Source organism: Physeter macrocephalus, chromosome 14, assembly GCF_002837175.3.
Source record: "Physeter macrocephalus isolate SW-GA chromosome 14, ASM283717v5, whole genome shotgun sequence".
Taxonomy (NCBI): Eukaryota; Metazoa; Chordata; class Mammalia; order Artiodactyla; family Physeteridae; genus Physeter; species Physeter macrocephalus.
This window is the reverse complement of record NC_041227.1, coordinates 22,284,254-22,305,909: the sequence shown is the minus strand read 5'-3', so window position 1 is coordinate 22,305,909 and position 21,656 is coordinate 22,284,254.

Here is a 21,656-nt window from a genome sequence, read left to right as displayed (position 1 = left end):
AGATGTGGTACATATATACAATGGAATACTACTCAGCCATATAAAAGGAACGAAATTGGGTCATTTGTAGAGACGTGGATGGATCTAGAGACTGTCATACAGAGTGAAGTAAGTCAGAAAGAGAAAAATAAATATCGTGTATTAACGCATATATGTGGAACCTAGAAAAATGGTACAGATGAACTGGTTTACAGGACAGAAATTGAGACACAGATGTAGAGAACAAATGTATGGTCACCAAGGGGGGAAAACCGCGGGGGGGCGGGGGTGGTGGTGTGATGAATTGGGCGATTGGGGTTGACATGTATACACTGATGTGTATAAAATTGATGACTAATAAGGACCTGCTGTATAAAAAAATAAATTAAATTAAATTTTAAAAAAAACTTAAATTACTTGCTTACACTGAATTCATCTCAAAAATATTATGCTGGGGCTTCCCTGGTGGCGCAGTGGTTGAGAGCACGCCTGCCGATGCAGGGGACACGGGTTCGTGCCCCGGCCCGGGAGGATCCCACATGCCGCGGGGCGGCTGGGCCCGTGAGCCATGGCCACTGAGCCTGCGCGTCCGGAGCCTGTGCTCCGCAACGGGAGAGGCCACAGCAGTGAGAGGCCCGCCTAGTAGTACAGCAAAAAAAAAAAAAAAAAAAATTATGCTGAGCAAAAGAAGCCAGACACACAAGAAGTATTTACTAAATGATTCCAATTATTAAATTTCAAAGATACATAGAACTCACCTATGGTGCTGTAAGAAGTCAGGATATTGGTTACCCTTGATTAGAAGGGGGACATGAGGGCTTCTGGGATAATGGTCTGTTTATTGATCTAGTGCTGACTATATAAATGTGCTCACTTTGTGAACATTTATTGACTTATACATTTATAATTTGTGTACTTTTCTGTATTAGTATTATGTTTCAATAAAGCCTGTGTTAAAAAGAACCCTGAAGTTTTTGCTCTGGGCAACTGGAGGCCAGAGTTATCATTTATTGAAAGGCGGAAGCTATAGGAGAAGCACGTTTTTGTGGGAAATACATCAATTTTTATACATTAAGTTTGATACTTAATCAGATACTTATTGATATTGTAACGCTACTTATTAGTATTTCCATCCAAGCAGAAATGCTGACAGGTAGTTGGTATGCAAGTCTGAAGTTCAGGGAAGAAGTCTAGGCTGGAAGCTAAATATGGGAGCTCACCATATAGATAATGCGTAAACCAATGAAGCTGGATGGGATCACCTAAGGTATAATGAAGACCAAGAAAACACCCGAGGACTACACCCTGGGGGAGCCCCAGCTTCTAATGATTGGGATGGAGGGGAAGCCAGCAAAGAAAAGTGAGAAGTGGCCAGGGAGGTATGAAGAGAACCAAGAGAGAGTGTCATCTCAGCAGCCAGGTGAGAAAGGTTCCAAGGGGGAAGTGATCAACGGTAACAGATGTTCCTGGAGGTGGAGTAAGGTACGGATTGAGGATGGATTGTTGATGGAGGTCACTGGTGACTTGGTAAGAGCAGTTTGGGTGGTGGGGTGGGCAAAAAGCCTAATTGGAGTGGGATTAAGAAAGAAAGTGGGGAAACTATTTTGAGGCAAAGAGTATAAATAACTCTTTTTTTTTTTAATTCCGTGACTCAATTTATTGTAATATTCACTTAACTGCAGCTGTCTAGAACCAAACCTGCAATATCTCTGAGACATGCCTATATATATATTTTTTTTTTTGTGGTATGCGGGCCTCTCTCTGCTGTGGCCCCTCCCGTTGCGGAGCACAGGCTCCGGACGCGCAGGCCCAGAGGCCATGGCTCACGGGCCCAGCCGCTCCGCAGCACGTGGGATCCTCCCAGACCGGGGCGCGAACCCGGTTCCTCTGCATCGGCAGGCGGACGCGCAACCACTGCGCCACCAGGGAAGCCCCTAAATAACTCTTTTGAGGAGTTGACTTGTTTCATAGGGGAGCAGAGATGTAGGATATAAAATAGAGTATTAATTAAGGGTATTAGAAGTGTGGGATTAAGTATCTAAAAGAGGCTGTGGAGTAAAAAGAAGTTTTTAGGGGGACTTCCCTGGTGGCGCAGTAGTTAAGAATCTGCCTGCCAATGTAGGGGACACGGGTTCGAGCCCTGGTCCAGGAAGATCCCATATGCCGCGGAGCAACTAAGCCCGTGTGCCACAACTAGAGCCAAGCCACAACTACTGAAGCCCGTGCACCTAGAGCCCATGCTCCGTAACAAGAGAAGCCACCGCAATGAGAAACCCACACACCGCAACGAAGAGTACCCCGCACTCACCGCAACTAGAGAGAGCCCGCGCACAGCAATGAAGACCCAACGCAGCCAAAAATAAATAAATAAATAAACTAATTAATTTTTAAAAAAGAGAGAAAGAGCAGATTGCTCCATCTCCTATTTTAAAAAAAAGAAGTTTTTTTCTTTTGAGAAGGTGGATAATATAGCATGTTTGTACACTTATAGGAATAATCAATCAGGAGGGAAATTTTGATGATGCAGGAAAAAGGACGGTCACTGGAGTTGTGTCCTTGAGGAGGTGAGAAAGGATGGAATCTAAGGCACAGATGGAGAAACTGAGTTGGCTGGGAGCATAGACAGTTCACTCATAGTAACTGGAGGGGAGACAGAGCAAATGGGTAGAGATGCTAATAGATCAGTAGATGTGGAAACTGTTTTCCCAGAGAATTAGGAAGCACAATTTTCATCTGAGCGTTAGAGGGACACAGTGATGGTGGTGGCTTGGAAAGAGAGGTGTGAAACAATCATCTTGGAGATTGGAAGAGTGCAAGTGTGAATTGGACAATAGTTCTATAGGTAGCATTTGACAAGTGCATCATATTTATCCAATGAAACTATTACTTTCTGGTTTGTGTATACAGTGTTTTCTCTCCAGCAGTACACAAATTTATTATTAATCAAAATATCTGGTTTTTACTTCTGGCACTGGCCAAATGGAGTAAACCCATTACCGCCTTTCTCTCTCACCGATTACAGCTAAAAATCTCTGACCAAAAATATGAAACGAAACAAAACAAAAACAGTCTGAAGACTCTGAAAAGTTAATAATAGCAGACAGATTGGGGAAGGAAGTCAAAACTTGAAGAATGCCCACTATGGCAGTGGTGAATTTCCTAGTGGTGTTTGGTTGGGACTTTTTTCTCCTTTGCCCCTGGCTTTCACCCGAGAGTGGGTCAAATCTGGGAACTCTGCAGTAGGTGCACACAAAAAAAACACTAGGAAAACCCCATCTTTCTGTCCAGAGAATAGGAAAAGGAGACATTTTAATCTGGAGAGTGTGGGGAGAATCCTTATTTTTTTCCTCTCCCAGTCCCTGCACTGCTATGGGAGTGGTGTTGTCAGTATGGCCACCTAAAACTCTGGAGAAAACCCATTTTTAGACAGAGGATCTGGAAAAGGGACCACTGTTGTATGGATTTTTTTTCTTTTTTTAAATTGAGGGGTAGTTGATTTACAATACTATATAAGTTTCAGGTGTACAACATAGTGATTCACAATTTTTAAAGGTTATACTCCATTTATAGTTATTATAAAATATTGGCTATATTTCCTGTGCTGTACAATATATCCTTGTAGCTTATTCATTTTATACATAGTAGTTTGTAACTCTTAATCCCCTATCTTATCCATTTCCCCTTCCCTTATTCAACTGGTAACTAGTTTGTTCTCTATATCTGCAAGCCTGTTTCTGTTTTGTTATAGTCACTAGTTTCTTTTATTTGTAGATTCTACTTATAAGTGATATCATATAGTGTTGGTCTTTGATTCATTTCTCTAAGCATGATACACTGCAAGTCCATCCATGTTGTTGCAAATGGAAGAATTTCATTCCTTTTTTATGTCTGAGTAGTATTCCATAGTATATACATACCACATCTTTATCCATTCATCTGTTGATGGACACTTGGGTTGCTTCCGTATCTTGGCAGTTGTAAATAATGCTGCTATGAACACTGGGGTGCGTTTATCTTTTCAAATTAATGTTTTTGTTTTCTTTGGATATATACCCAGGAGTGGAACTGCTGGATTATATGGTAGCTCTATTTTTAGTTTTTTGAGAAGCCTCCATTTCACAGTGTCTGCACCAATTTACATTCCCACGAACAGTGTAAAAGAGTTCCCTTTTCTCCACATCCTCACCAACATTTGTTATTTGTGGTCTTTTTGATGATAGCCATTCTGGCAGGTGTGAGGTGATACCTCATTGTGGTTTTGATTTGCATTTCTTTAATAATTAGCTATGTTGAGCACATTTTCATGTGCCTGTTGGCCATCTGTATGTCTTCTTTGGAAAAATGTGTATTCAGGTCTTCTGCCCATGTTTAAATCAGGTTGTTTGGTTTTTTTGATGTTGAGTAGTATGAGCTGTTTATATATTTTGGATATTAACCCCTTATTGGTCATATCATTTGCAAATATTTTCTTCCATTTAGTAGGTTGTCTTTTGTTTTGTCAGTGGTTTCCTTAGCTGTGCAAAACCTTTTAAGTTTACTTAGGTCTAATTTGTTTACTTTTGCTTTTGCTTCCTTTGCCTTAGGACACAGATCCAAAAAAATACAGCTATGATTTATGTTAACGAGTGTTCTGCCTATATTCTCTTCTAGTTTTATGGTTTCTGGTCTTACATTTAGGTCTTTAATCCATTTTGAGTTTTTTGTGTGAATGTTTTTCAATGTAGATTTTATTTTTATTCAGGTGTAGTGAAGCCAAAAGATCAGGAGATGATTGTCATAGAAAAGATGGCCACTGGGGCCACAGAGAGAATATTGAGGTCCACTGCAGGCAGAGAGAGGACCTGGAGGGATGTCTTTAATGTGGTTTTGGAGGGAAGGAATGAGGGAGACAGGGTAAGCAAGTTTAAGATAGATTAGTTTGAATAATTTTAGGGCCTCTAGGATTTAGGGACCCAGAGGTGATTCTGAGGTAGGGCCTCAGTATTGGTTAATTTGCATAAGAATGGCACACAGGAAAGAGAGTCATTTCCTATTTCTAGGAATCAGCTAACCCTCGAAGAGGCAGCAAGGCCCTAGATGTCAAAGCACAAAATATAGAAACTAGAAAATGTGGTTAAAACTGTGGAGACTATGGAGGGAATGCCCCAAATTTTTTTTTTTTTTTCTCAACCACTGTGCCACCGCCACCAGGGAAGCCCAATGCCCCACCTTTTTTTCCTCTTTTCTCTTGCTAGTTCACCCCAGAGGTGGGCTGAGTCATATGGAACTGTGTGACAGGATGGGAGGCCAAAGCTCTGAGAGAACCCCAACTTTCTAGACAGAGGATTCAGAAAAAGGGGCCTCTGGGAGCCAGAGTGAGGGAGAAATCCCAGAGAGGAGGGAGCAGGAGAAGGGGGACCCTTTAATTCTGTGCATGAACCAACAGAAATTCTGAGCTCATCCCCAAGTAGCAGAACATACCCAAGAAGCTTAGTAAGGGCTTTGGGAAATGAACTGTGATATAAACCATCACCTAAGTCCCAGACCAACCCCTGAGCAGCACATGACAGGGTCAGGTCCAAACAGCTAAGGAAAAACTCTGAAAACGAACTGACACTGGAACCACCACCCATAGAAGGTGAGACAGAACTTGTAGTCTGAACGTAATTGTGTTGATTTGATTGTTAATATAAAAATAATCAACATCCAGAAGATTTAGCAGAACTCAAAGTCCCACAATATGGACTTCCCTGGTGGCACAGTGGTTAAGAATCCACCTGCCAATGCAGGGGACACGGGTTCGAGCCCTGGTCTGGGAAGATGCCACATGCTGCGGAGAAACTAAGCCCATGTGCCACAACTAGTGAGTCTGCACTCTACAGTCGAAGCCACAACTACTGAGTCTGTGCCCCACAACAAGAGAAGCCTCCGCAATGAGAAGCCTGTGCACTGCAACGAAGAGTAGCCCCTGCTCACTGCAACTGGAGATAGCCTGCATGCAGCAGCAAAGACCCAATGCTGCCAAAAATTAATTAATTAATTAATTATTTTTTACAAAGTCCAACAATATAATATTCAAGATGGCCAGAATAAATCCAAAATTACTTAACATACCAAGAACCAGGAAAATATGACCAGTCTTCAAAGGAAAGGAAAATAAACAAATGCTAATCCTAAAATGACCCAGATATTGAGATTACCTGACAAAGATTTTAAAGCTATTTAACCATCCTCCATGAAGTAAAAATAAACACCTTTGAAATGAATAGAAAGGTAGAAGTTCTCAGTAGAGAACCAAAAAATAAAATAACAACAAAATGGAAATTATATGAAGATAAAAAAATTACTGGAGGGACTCATTAGTAGAATAGAGATGACAGAGGAATGAATGAGTAAACTTGAAGATAGGTCAATCTGAAGATCACAGAGGAAAAAAAACATCTTTTTTTAATGAACAGAGTTTTGGGACCTGTGGGATAATATTAAAGAAAATTGAATTCATAGTTTAAAACCTTCCTAATGAAGAAAATTCCAGGCCCAGAGTTTCACTGGCAAATTCTACCAAACACTTAAGGAAGAAATAATACTAGTTCTACACAAACTCCCCCAGAAAATAGAAATGGAGGGACACTTTGCAACTCATTTTATGAGGCCAGCATTATCCTGACACCAAAATGAAAAAAAAAAGACATTATGAGGAAACTACAGACCAATGTTCCACATGAGCATAGACTAAAAATTCTCAACAGATTATTAGCAAATGGAATCCAGAAACATATAAAAAGGATAATACTTCACTACCAATTGGAATTTATCCCAGGTAATTCAATGCTGATACAACATTCAAAAATCAATTAATGTAATTAACCATATTGACAGACTAAAGCAGAAAAAAAATACATGTTAATCTCAACTGATGAAGAAAACACATTAACAGAATTCAACATCTATTCATGATAAAATCTCTCAACAAACTAGGAACAGAAGATAACTTCCCTAACCTAAAAAAAGGACGTCTACAAAAAGGGCATCATACCTAAAGACTGAATGATTTCTCCCTAATATTGGGAACACAAAAGGATGCTCACTCTTGTGTATTCAATATTATCCAGAAAATTCTAACTAATGCAACAAGGCAAGGGGGGAAAAAGACATATGGATTGGAAAGGAAGAAATAAAACTCTCTATTAGTAGCCAACATGATTGCATATATGGAAAATTCTATTAAATCTACAAAAAAGTTCCTAAAACTAATTAATGAGTTTGGCAAAGTCACAGGATACAAGTCATAATACAAAAATCAATTGTATTTCTATATACTGGCAATGAACTATTGGAAAACAAAATTAAATAAATAATAATTAACAGTTGCACCAAAATAATGAAAGTCTTAGGGATAAATACAGCAAAATATAAGATGGATCTTTATGCTGAAAAACTACAACACACCGATGAAGGAAATCAAAGCGATATAACATGCTCACTGATTGGAAGCCTCAATTCTGTTAAGACATCAGTTCTCCCTAAATTGATATGCCGATTCAATACAATCCCAATCAAAATCCCAGCAGTTTTTGTAGATATCAATAAGCTGACTCTAAAATTTACACGGAAAGACAAAGAAACTAGAATGCTAAAACAATTTTGGAAAAGTAGAACACTGGTGGAGAAATACCACTACATTGATAAAGATAGTATAGTACTGGTGAAAGGACAGATGCCTAGATCAATGGAACGGAACAGGGAGTCCAGAAATAGATTGACACAAATACGGCCCATTGATTATTTTACAAAAGTGCAATGGGAAAGACTGTCTTTTCAACAAATGATACTAGAGTAACTGGACATTCCTATGCAAAAATGTAAACCTTGACCTATATCTTATACTTTCTATTTTAAAAACTTAGTTGAAATGAATCTTGGACCTAAATGTAAACCTACGAAACTTTTAGAAGGAAGCAAAGGAGAAAAATCTTTGTCACCTTAGGTTAGACAGAATTCTTAAATGCAACATTAAACCAAATTCATAAAAGGAAATCTTGGTAAACTGGACCACAGGATAGAGAGAACATCAGTGTGACCAGGGCTTAAGGGTGGGAGAAGGTTTTGACTACAAAGGGTTAATACATGGAAATTTTTAGGGAATGATGAACCATTCTGTATTTTTATTGTGGTGGTTACATGACAGTGCAAAACTCACAGAACTATACACCAAAAAGTCAATTGTACTGATATAAATTACAATTAAGTTGTATATACAGATACAGATACATATACATATATTATATGGATGGATGGATGGATGGATGGATTTATGAATTTTTAAAGAAGCTTTTCTCCTCATATCAAGTCATATCTAACAGATTTTGTACAATTATTTTTCTTGAGACCAAGATTAGGACTGCCTTAATCCCAGTTAACTTTCCATTTTCTTTTATTCCATAGAACCTAAAACTTCATCATTTGAAATTTATTCTTTTTTGAGTAGGTTATTCTGTCTCAGGAAGGTCCAACTCCTATTATTGGAAGTGGCAAAATAACACACTATCTGCCATTAGCACGTTAGCAGGGACCCATTTATTGGGTGAACTAGATGTCATCGTGGATGGCAATGAGTAGGCCTCTGAGGGGCTGGGACACAGGACAGACATGCTTTGATGGGAGGAAAGGGAAAGAAAGGCCTGCAGCTCAGGACAATGATAGGGCACCAGAGGTGAGAGGTGGAGGTGGGAGGGCAGTGATCAGAGAGCAGAGATACGAGCCTGCCAAGAACACACTGTGATAACAGCTTTGCCTCCCGCTGGCTATGGACTTAGGCCAGTCTCTTCCTTGAGCTTTCATTTCATCTCTTATGAATCTGTAACCAAGATCCTCTTCCTCTGCCTCCATTTATTCAACAAATATTTATCATAACTGACTCCAATAATACTCTCTTCTGTTTGCACTAAAGCTCTTTTATATCTGCTTATCTTTTTTGAGCCACGGGGAGGAGAATTAGTCCTGATTTCCGAGGAAGGAAATAGTCTCAAAAAAGTTAAATCATTTACCTTAAGTCACCCTTTCAATACTGAAGTGGACTCTTTCCATTATCTATACTCTGCTGCCCCCTACTGTGCACATAGCATTAGGCACTAAACAGCAGACACAACACACAGCTGCTATCAATACAATCTGAGGGTTTATATTTGTTAATTTAACAAATATTTATTGAGATCCTACTATGTGCCAGAAAAAAAGACAAGCATGGTTCTTGTGCTTATGGAGCTTGTGATGTAGAGGGGGGGGAGATAATTACATAAATAATTACAATTTGGATGAGTACTAGAAGTACAAGGTGCTATATGAGGGTATAGAATAGGGGTATATGTAGTCTAGTCTGCAGGCTTAGGGGAATCTTACATGAAGTGTAATCTATAGGAATAGATTATTTATTGGCTATGGAGCAGGTTAAGGAGGTCTCAGAGATGCCTCCCAGGCCTCTGGCATGAACTGAGCAGAAGGAATACTGTGACTCATTTGGGGAAGCCTAGCAGAAGACGAGATTCTGACTGGGAAGAACATGAGCTTGGCTTTGGTTTTTTTCAGTTTGTAAATTCTGTGGGACCTTCAGGTATAGATATGGAATAAGTAATTGGATTTAGGAGTTTGGGAGCAAGGTCCTAGGCTAGAGATAGAAATTTGGGAGTTGTTGGGATGCAGGTGGTATTTAAAATTGTGATTAATAGGGACTTCCCTGGTGGCCCAGTGGTAAAGAATCCACCTTACAATGCAGGGGACGTGGGTTCGATCCCTGGTCGCGGAACTAGGATCCCACATATCATGGGGCAACTAAGCCCGTGCACCACAACTACTGAGCTCACGCGCTCTGGAACCGGCGAGGCACAACTACAGAGCCCACATGCCCTGGAGCCTGTGCGCCACAACTAGAGAGAAGCCCACACCACAACGAAGATCTCACGTGCACAACTAAGACCTGATGCAGCCAAAAAAATTTTTTTAATTAAAAATTTTTTTAAAATAAAATTGTGGTTAATGGATGAAATCTCTTTGTAAGAGAAGAACAGAAAGAGGAAGGAAAAGTGTTTCTAGTGGCTGGATTATGAGTCTGGAGAAAATCACTCAATGCCCATTGGCATTCGTTTAAAGTATTACTTTCAAGGAAAAACAATGAAGAAAGACTTGTTTGTTAACATAAATTGCTAGAAATAAAAATAACCAAAGGCAGAAAAAAAAAAAAACACAGAAAGAGAAGAGGGCTTATAACTGCCATGAGAAGCTCTTGAATTTAAAAGGTCAATTGGAAGAGATGGGACTAGAAAAGGAAAGTTAGAATGAGGGGCCAGAGAGGTTGAAAGGAAAATCAGAGTGTGATAAAAGCCAAGGGAAAAGTGTGTTTTAAGAGGGAGACTGTCGGGGCTTCCCTGGTGGCGCAGTGTTTAAGAATCCGCCTGCCAATGCAGGGGACACGAGTTCAATCCCTGGTCCAGGAAAATCCTACATGCCACAGAGCAACTAAGCCCGTGCGCCACTACTACTGAAGCCCGTGCACCTAGAGCCCATGCTCTGTAACAAGAGAAGCCACCGCAATGAGAAGCCCGTGCACTGTAACAAAGAGTAGCCCCCGCTCACCGCAACTAGAGAAAAGCCCGCGCGCAGCAACAAAGACCCAACACAGCCAAAAATAAAAATAAATAAACTAAATAAATATATAAAAAAAATAAGAGGGAGACTGTCAGCTGTAATGGAAGTAATCAAGTACAAATTAAACAAATAAATAAATAAATACGCTTTTAAAAAAATCAAGTAAAAATTATTTACCTGACTCTCCTAGTAAAATTGAAGTCCAGTTGTAGAGGCCTAGAGCTTGAGAAGCCCAGGATCTCCTGGAAAAACCTCCAGAGGCTACCATAGTGTGTTGTCTTGGACCAGTGGTCTTCATACTATTTTTTTCACATCCACCCAAAAAATTTTCATAGATGATGTAACCCCAAAATTAAAAGATAATTCCCTGAAAACTATCAACAAAATGAAAAGGCAGTCTACTGAATGAGAGAAGATATTTGCAAATGATATATCTGATAAGGGGTTAAAATATACCAAGAACTCATGCAACTCAATATCAGAGAAAACAAACAACTCAATTTAAAAATGGGCAGAAGACCTGAATAGACATTTTTCCAAAGAAGACATACAGATGGCCAGCAGACACATGAAAAGATGCTCAACATCACTAACCATCAGGAAATGCAAATCAAAACCACAATGAGATATCACCTCACACCTGCCAGAATGGCCATCCTCAAAAAGACAACAAATAACAAGTGTTGGTGAGGGTGTGGAGAAAAGAGAATCTTCATGAACTGTTGGTGGGAATGTAAATTGGTACAGCCACTGTGGAAAACAGTGTGGAAGTTCCTCAAAAAGTTAAAAATAGAATGACCATGTGATCCAGGAATTCCACTTCTGAGTATTTTTCTGAAGAAAACAAAGACACTAATTCAAAAAGATATATACATAGCAGGATTATTTACAATAGCCAAGATAAGGAAGTAACCTAAGTGTCCATCGATAGATGAATGGATAAAGAAGATGTGTATATATACAATGGGATATTACTCAGCCATAAAAAGAATGAAAACTTGCCATTTGTGACAACATGGATGGACGGACCTACAGGGTATTATACTAAGTGAAATGTCGGACAGAGAAAGACAAATACCGTATGATTTCAGTTATATGTGGAATCTAAAAAACAAAACAAATGAACAAACATAACAGAACAGAAACAGACTCAGAGATACAGAGAGCAAACAGGTGGTTGCTAGAGGGGAGGGGGATGTGGGGATGAGTGAAATAGGTGAGGAAAATTAAGAAGTACAAACTTCCAGTTACAAAATAAATGATTCACAGAGATGAAATGTACAGCATAGGGAATATAGTCAATAATATTGTAATAACCTTGTATGGTGACAGATGGTAACTAGACTTATTGTGGTGACCATTTTGTAATATATAGAAATATCAAATTACTATGTTGTGCCCCTGAAACTAACATAGTGTTGTAGGTCATTATGCTTCAATTAAAAAAGGGTGTTTCCCTGAAACTGGTATTTTTAATTGTCTCTTTGTCATTTCCAGTATTTTTTTTTCTTTCTCAGACTATTTTATTTTATTTTAAAGTTTTTATTGTAGTACAGTTGACTTATAATGTGTTAGTTTCAGGTGTACAGCCAAGTGAATCAGTTTTATATACATAGCTCCATTCTTTTTCAGATTCTTTTCCCATACAGATTATTACAGAATATTGAGTAGAGTTCCCTGTGCTTTACAGTAGGTCCTTATTAGCCATCTATTTTATATATAGTAGTGTATATATGTTCATCCCAATCTCCTAATTTATTACTTTCCCCCATGTTTCCCCTTTGGTAACCATAAATTTGATTTTGAGATCTGTGAGTCTTTCTGTTTTGTAAATAAGTTCATTTGTATCATTTTTTATTAGATTCCACATATAAGTGGTATCATAAGATATTTGTCTTTGTCTGACTGGCTTCACTTGGTATGATAATCTCTAGGTCCATCCATGTTTCTGCAAATGGCATTATTTCGTTCTTTTTTATGGCTGAGTGATATTCCATTTTATATCTGTACCACATCTTCTTTATCCATTCCTCTGTCAATAGACATTTAGGTTGCTTCCATGTCTTGGCTATTGTAAATAGTGCTGCAATGAACATGGGGTGCATGTATCTTTTTGAATTCACTTCCAGTATTTTTTATTGCCCCATGCAATAAGTGTATTTTTAATTGCCCCAGGCAATAGATTACCATAGTAAGATTCATGCTGACCCAGGATATGCCTTTCTTATGAAGATTAGAAGAATTACAATTATGAAAGAAAAGTCAGCGTGGAGCCTCAACCCCAGGAACTTTCTCAGGTATATGGAAGTTGAGGACTTGGAAATCAATGCCCTCAAAATGATCAGTACATGAGAACCCCATAGAAAGTCTTCCTATATCATAGGGGTATCTCATACCTCCATTGGAAGCCAGTGTTGCAAACGATTAGAGGCAATATGAAACTACTGCCAGGTTCCTGGAATCTGGAACTGACTGATGGGGTCAGCTGGACCTGATGAAATCAAACCCCCATTTTTAAATGCCCGAAGGGTATAAGGAGATGCAGAGATAGGGATAGGTGGCTTGGGGGATCCTCCAAAGGCTTTCAGGTTCAGGCATCGCCTTCTGCTCCAGGGGACCATCTGAAACTATATCACGGCTCTTAGAATCAAGAGCTAGCCATCAGGGCTTGCTGGCCTCAGTGAAATTAGAGTCCAATCCAATTTAGCAACATAAAGGTGAGGTGTAACCATGAAGCAAAACAACTGATTATTTAACACACCCACCCAAACAGATCCACTCCAATTCATTCATTCTCTCAACTCCCAGGTCCCCAGCAATGTATGAGGTTCTAGGGTTACTCAAATAAGCAAACAAGCATAATCCATAGGCCAAGACTTTGAGAAGCTTAGAGGGAGAGATTTTTAAACAAATCATCATAATACACTGTAATAAAGAATTAATAAAAGGATGGGCAAGATCTAGGGGAGCACTGAAAAAAGAGTGTCTTGGGCGGGAGGGTCAAAGAAAACTTCCCAAAGCATTTGAGTTATTTCTTGACAGGCATGTAATACATCAGATGGTGGGGGAAAGATGTGGGAGGCGGAGGAAGCAGCATGCCACTTTGGCAGCCAGTGTCTAAGTTGGCACTCCAAGAACAAAGCCAGCTTCATGGGCATGTGACCTTGGTAGTCACACAGGGCCTCGCACTTAGAAGGGTCCCCGCACTTGTTTTAATGCTCTGCTGTCACCATATTGGAATTCATAATATTTTTTAAGCAAGGGGCCCTGAAATTTCATTTTGCACTGGGCCTGCAAATTACATAGCAGGTCCTGCAAGGGGGCAAGATAAAGGCAGGGAAACCTGTCAGGACACTGTAGCCCAAATAGGAGATAATGAGGGGGATAAATTAATCTTGTCATAACAGTTATACAGATGCACACTGTTCTTTTCAACACTTACCTAGTGTTGCTCTGTTTAGATGTAGCAGTTTCCCCAATTGGAAAATATTTAGGTCGATTTTGATCTTCTGTAATTACAAAGAATGCGGCAGTGAATAATTTTGTACATCTGTCTGTGTACATATGCAAAGATTATCTGTCTAGGATTAATTCTCAAAATTAGAATTGATGAGTCAAAGGTACGCTCATTTTCAAGATTGAAAGGCATGGCTAATTTGTGCTCCAAAGAAAGTCTACCAGTTTATATCCCTTCTCAAAGTACTTTAATCGTGCCCTCTTTAACACTCTGTAATATTCAACTTTTTGATATTTGCAGTCTTGTGGGTGAGAAAGCAATAGCTCATTGTTCCAATTTGCCTTTCTTTAATTAGAAATAAGGTTGAACTTTAAAACAAAGAATATAAGTCCATATTTCTGTTTACATGAAGCCCATTTTATCCTTTGCCATTTTTGAACTGGGTAATAGGTCCTTTGCTTAATAGTTTCTAAAGAGCTGTCTTATGTTAAGAAAATTAATAATAAATATTTTACCGTTCTTTTTTTTTTTTTTTTTTTTTTTTACTTTATTTCTGGTATTTTTTTGGCCAAGCAAATTAAGGCCTGAAATTTTGAAACTGCCCACCTAAGTGAACTGCTTTTGCTTATATCATACCGTAATAAATGCCCTCTTTTCAGGGAATTTCCTTTAGAGACTAATACACTTACTTTTTCAAAAGTTTAACTTATATTTATGGTTTGTTTGTTTGTTTGTTTTCTTGCGGTACGCGGGCCTCTCACTGTTGTGGCCTCTCCCGTTGCGGAGCACAGGCTCTGGACGTGCAGGCTCAGCGGCCATGGCTCACGGGCCCAGCCGCTCCACGGCATGTGGGATCTTCCCGGACCGGGGCACGAACCCATGTCCCCTGCATCGGCAGGTGGACTCTCAACCACTCCGCCACCAGGTAAGCCCTATTTATGTGTTTTTTTAATAGGTAATATATTCACATGGTTAAAAAGTCATAGAGGTATACAGTGAAAAAGGTATACAGGGAGCTCTCACCCTGTCCTCAAGCCACATAGTTCCTCTCCGGGAAGGTATTCACTGTTATCAGTGCCCTGGGTATCCTTCCATATTTGACATGTAAACAAGCAAATGCACACACACGCACGCACACACACACACACACACTCTTTTCTTCCCATTATTGTGTAAATAGTAGCATACCATAACCAGTATTCTGCACCTTCCTTTTTTTCATTTAACATCACATTTTGGAAATAATTTCCTAACAGTTCATAAAATACTTTCTCATTTTCTTAAATGACTGAGTGTGTTTTATTGAATGCACATCACTTTGAGGATGTTCTTAAGGGAAAAAAATCTAAGTGGAAAATACCCTGGAGTCATTTGAGGCTGGATTCTGAGACAGAGGCAGGGGATTGAACTGGGGCTTCTCTACATCCTGAACAATCAGACCCTTTCCTTCCTCCATGCCTTCACCCCTATTTTCTGCCAATTAAAACTTCACAGTCTTCCATTGCTTATAACTTTTAAATACATGTGTGGTAATGTTCAGTGTATATTGCATATAAAACAATTAGTTTTAAACGTATTACTTGGTTAGATAGGCTCATCTCAAATGCTATTCCTTTTGGAAGCCTTCCTTGATCTCTGATTTTCCCCAGCCAGAGTGACTTCACTCCCTCTGAAATCCTATAGGATGTTGTAATGTGCTGTGGTTATTTGTCACATCTTATGTGTGCTCAGGTCTTAGCTCTTTTACCTGAAGACAGTCTCACTCGCCACAGTACCTTCCAGAATGGCTGCTTAGTAATGTTTATAGAATTTTTGAGGTGATTAATGAATGAACAAAAGAACAAGCAGATAAGGACATAAGCTTTAGTGTCAGACACTTGGGCTTTATTCCCACTTTTGACGTTTTCTAGGTGTATCATTGGGTAAATCGCTTCTCCTCTCACCTTTTCTTTGGAATCTGCCTCACAGGATAACTGTGAAGATTAAGTGATGTAACAAAGATAAATTGCTTTGCACATAATAAGCCCTCATTAAATGTCAGCTGCTGTAATAGGAATTCAGAGGAAGGAGAGAAATCAAGTCTTCCTGAACTGGATCGTGCTCTCCAGCCTCCATCTGTACTTCCTTTCAGACCCCAAATCAGAACTTCACTCTCCTCTATTCATGTTTTCTCTCTTTTTTTAAATTTACTAATTTTATTTTTTTTTATTTTTGGCTGTGCGGGCTTTCTCTAGTTGCGGCGAGTGGGGGCTACTCTTCGTTGCGGTGCGTGGGCTTCTCATTGCGGTGGCTTCTCTTGTTGCGGAGCACGGGCTCTAGGCGCACGGGCTTCAGTAGTTGCAGCACTCAGGCTCAGTAGTTGCGGCACGCGGGCCATAGAGTGTGCGGGCTTCAGTAGTTGTGGTGCACGGGCTTAGTTGCTCTGCCGCATGTGGGATCCTCCCAGACCAGGGCTTGAACCTGTGTCCCCTGCATTGGCAGGCGGATTCTCAACCACTGTGCCACCAGGGAAGTCCCTTCTCTTTTTCTAGTACCTCACATCCAATACATTGTATGTTTGGTCAACTCTACTTTCAAAATCTATTAAGAATCCAACTACATCTCACTATCCCCACTTGGACTCAGGTCCAAGCCACCATCATCTTGCACCTGATGGATTATTGCAATAGCCTCCTAGCTGGCCTTTCTGCTTATGACTTTTCACTTGTTCTCAGCAGCAACCAAAGTGCTTCTGTTAAAGGTAAGTCAGAAGATGTCTCTTCAGTTCTCAAAAGCTTCTATTGTCTTTCTTTCTCAGGGAGAGCACCCCTTCCCTCCATAACCCTCATCTTCTAATACTCTCAACCTTCTTCCACTCCAACCATACTGGTCTCCAAGATGCTCCTCAAACCTCCCAGGCATGCTCTTGTCCCAGAACGTTTTCACTTGCTGTTCCCTCTTCTGAATTCATTTCTCTCAAATGGCTGCATGATCCACTCCCTTCTTGTTCCTTCAGTTCTTTACTGAAAACACGCCTTCTTACTGAGGTTTTCCCTGGTTATTCGATCCAAAATTACACACACACACACACACACACACACACACACACACACACACACAGCTTTCAGCTTTCATATCCTAGTTCCCCGCTTTTCTCAACAGCTGTTACTATTTAACATACTATATATATTAATTATTTTGCTTGTTTTGTGTCACACCTAGTATAAGTTCCATGAAAGTGGGGCGTTTGATTTGATTTGTTGACTGCTCTATCCCAGCACCTAGAATATGTAGATTATATCTATTGACAATTACCACACTAAAAGTCAAAGCTAAGACATTTTAAAATATTTACATATTAATTCATTTAAAATGATAAATGCATCAACATAACATTTTAATGAAAAATAACTATATTTTCCAAAACAAAACAAAAAATTTAGTGAGAAGAGTGGTATTGTTTTACAGTCTTGAAAACCTGTTTAAAGTCTGACTTAATAGAAGATAGGGCTTCCCTGGTGGCCCAGTGGTTAAGAATCCACCTGCCAATGCAGGGGACACAGGTTCAAGCCCTGGTCCAGGAAGATCCCACATGCCGCGGAGAAACTAAGCCCGTGCGCCACAACTACTGAGCCTGCGCTCTAGAGCCGGTGAGCCACAACTATTGAGCCTGCGTGCTACAGCTCCTGAAGCCCACACACCTAGAGACCACGCTCCGCAACAAGAGAAACCACCGCAGTGAGAAGCCCGCGCACCACAACAGAGAGTAGCCCCCGCTCACCACAACTAGAGAAAGCCCGCGTGCAGCAACAAAGACCCAACGCAGCCAAAAATAAATAAATTAATTAAATTTTTTTTAAAAAGAGAAAACTCCCACAAATCTCAAAAAAATAAAAATAGTAGATAGATGTCTTCTTATGTCTACTTCTGCAGGCAATCTGTCGTGACTTGTCATAAAGCCTCTGGACAATCACGCAGTCTACTCATGAGAAAACGAAAGTTTAAAAAAAATAATGTCTTAGTATTATTAGGAAAATAGTTTTGATCTCACAGACCCACTAAAAGGGTCAGGACCACACTTTGAGAACTGTTGGCTTAGAACATGAAGTCCAAACTCCTTAGCGTGGTATTCATATATATCCACACCTTTGTGTATACAGTTCCCTTCTCACTCTACCCAGCAAATCCCTGCTGGTCATTCAAGACGCATCTCACCTCCTGACAGCTCTAGGCAGTTGTTCCCTCCTCTCTACTCCCATAATATTTTTCTCTTCTCTCTTATAGCACATACTATGTTATCTTCTTGGTGTCTATTTAAGTGTCTATCTCCCCAAATGACTATCTTTCTAAAGGAAGCAACTATAACTTAATCTCCTTTATATCCCCCAGCCCAGCTAACACCCAAAAGATATTTCATAAATATTTGTTGAATAAAGAAATAAGAGAGGAGGTAAAGGGAAGAGAGGGTTCCAGTTTCCCTACAGGGAGCTCTGGCACTGATATAAATAATGCTTCTTGATAAGATTATCAATACCTAACTTTTTCCTAACATCGGCTCAGTTAACTATATAGTTTACAAAGCGAATCCCAAGCATTCACATGGTCCTCCCCATGAAGTGGAGAGGGCAGAGACATTAGTTTTACTTTGCAAATGAGGAAACCAAGGCTCAAAGAGATGAAACGACTTGCCCAAAGATGCATTACAAATTAGTGACAGCCAATATTGAATCCAGGTTTCTGACTCTAAGTCCAGTGCTTTTTCCCTGGAAGAGGAGAAAAGAGAAGTCAGTGCCCTAGTGATTCCATCTTAGGCTGTTACTCTGAAGCCTGCTAAACCTCCTCTTGGGCTGGCTTCACAATGCTCTCTAGACTTTTCCTACTAGGGACCTACCTTAGGGTTACATTTTATAAGCATCCAACCTCTTCCTTCTTTATCATCAATTACCTACAGCCACTCACATCTACCACCTATGGTAGCTGGCTCATGGCCACTACCACTTGAGCCCTACATTCTCATTAGCAGTTCAATGAGCATTTGGCATTAGGAGTAAGGAGATGAATAAGACAGATCTTATTCTTAGATGCTCAGTCCGTTGTGGAGCACAGGCTCCGGACGCGCAGGCTCAGCGGCCATGGCTCACGGGCCCAGCCGCTCCGCGGCATGTGGGATCTTCCCTGACCGGGGCACGAACCCGTGTCCCCTGCATCGGCAGGCGGACACTCAACCACTGCGCCACCAGGGAAGCCCCTCCTTTCACTCTTTGAATATACTATTTCCTCCTTCTGGAATATACCCTCTCTCAAATCTTCTAACTTTGAGCAGTTTGTTGCTCTTTCCTCAATGTTTCCATAACACTTTGTTCTCATCACTGCCATAATTTATCACGTAACCAAAATGATTAGCTTATGTCTGTCTCCCTCCTAGACTGTGAGCTGTTCAATTCAATGGTGTGGATGCACTCTTCCATCTCTGATTTCCCTGACACTGCCAACCCCTCTCCCTCTCCTTGAAATGTTTCTCCCCCTTCCTGTATATTCCATAACCCTGCTTCCTCAATCGTTTTGACCACTCTTTAGACTGAACATGTCTCAACAGGGGGCCCTCAGGGTTTTGCTCTTTCCTACTCCTATCTTTCAGTTTCAGCTATCATATTGACCTGAATGTTTCCAAAATACCTATTCTCCACCCTCCTCTGGACTCATTGCTGTACCCATCTCAGGGATCTTGCGGTCACCTCAACCTCAGCAAGCCTAAAACCAAAGCCCTTGTCAATTCCCTCAAGCTGGTTCCTCCTTATGACAACGCCATTTCTGTGAAGACACCACCACCCATCTTTCTGGACTTGTCATTACTCCAAACTCCTTTCCCTCTTCTTCTTTGCCCAATGTGTCTTAAATTTGTCTCTTTTTTTTCCCCCCAGCCTTAAAAAAACATTGGGTTCTGAGGTCAGATTGCTTTAGTTCTGCCACTTATGAGTCATGGTTAAATGAGATATAATACAGTAAAGGGCTTAACCCAGTGCTTGATACATAGTAGACATTCAATAAATGCTAATTATGTTTGTTATCATCATTCCCTTGTATGCCGAAGGTTGCAGTAATCTCCCAACTAATCTCTTTGCCTCCTCTGGTCATTATTCTATATACTGGGAGGGGAACTAATATGGAACATCTATTAAGTGCTAAGCACTTCATCCTTACAGCAACCTTATGCAGTAATATCAGCATCATTTTATAAAAATGAACAGAGCCAAGAGATTTGAACATAGGTCTGACTCTAAAGCCTGTTCCCTTTCCACACCTCCAAATTACCAGGTAACCATAAAACATCATCTTCCACACACCATCTTGCTCAAAAAAACCTTCAATCACAACCACTCCCATTTCCCTTCAGAACGTAACCCAAATTCATTTTCCTAGGGTTTACAGTCTTAGACTAGTTCCCTACATCCCAGCACTTTCTTATGGGAACCCTGTGCTTCAGAGAAACATATCTACTGCCCCAGCCATGTCTTGTACAGCCTCATCTTCCTACCTGACATCATGCCCTCTCCATTCCCCTTCCCTTGTCTAAATCTGGCCTTTCCTTCAAGGCTTAGCTAGAGTTGCCGCCACCCAACCCCTAATGCCTGTCCTGACTTCTCCAGTCCCCCATCAAGCCTCCTCTGATCCCTGGAGCACCTGCCTGTATGCTTTTTGACTCTTGGTGTTTGCCACTCTGTGTTTCTTTGTACTTATGTTTTCTCACCAAGCTGTAAACATCTACACTTCAGGGAATCAGTTTCTTTTTTTTTTTCCCTTTTTTTTTGTATCCCAAGTAGCCCAGAGCCCTACATATATATAGAAAGTGTTCAATAAATATGGGTTGTTTTGGATGAAAGATGATCTTCCCAACTGGTTGATGTCTGTCCCTCTGGGGGTGAGAGAATGAGCTTCACCTTAATTTCACCTAATGTCTCCAGGGCTACTACCCCCCTGAAATGCTCCTCGGGTTTATTCTTTAGTTTCTCACCCTCCCTGCCCTCCCTTCTCCACTGCCACCCTCTCAGGCCCTCTCCTCCAGGGCTATTTCTTCAGCTCATTCCCTCCAACCTCACCATTACCCCAGGGCAGCTCCTCATTCCCCTCCCCCAGGCCCAGACCCCCTCCTGCAGTGTCCCGCCTCAGACCCTCTCCCCCAGGACTATGCCTTTGGCTTCGGACCCCCAACCCCGGATATCCTCTCCCAGAGCCGCGGCGTGGTTCTATTTCTAGGATTATTTATTTAGCCTCTTCCCCCTCCCCCTGGGCTGCCACTCAGGCCCCCCTCCTCCAGTTCCACCCCTTTGGACCCTGCCTCCAGAGCGGTTCTTTTGGCCTCTGCGACTCCCACCCCAGCGTCGTTCCTCGGCCAGTGTCTCCGGGCTGGCCCGGAGCCGCCGGCTCCGCGGGTCGCGCCTGGGTGCTGCCCCCGCGCACCTGGCCGTCCCCTGCCAGGGCGCGGCGCGCGGAGGCGGGGGCGCGCTGGCTGCCGAGGCGGCGGCGGCGGCGAAGACAGGCGGGCCGGGCGCGTGTCCGCGGCGCGGTGACTCGGCGGCTCCGCAGCGGCTGCAGCGGGAGGACCCGGCCGGAGCCGCCGCCG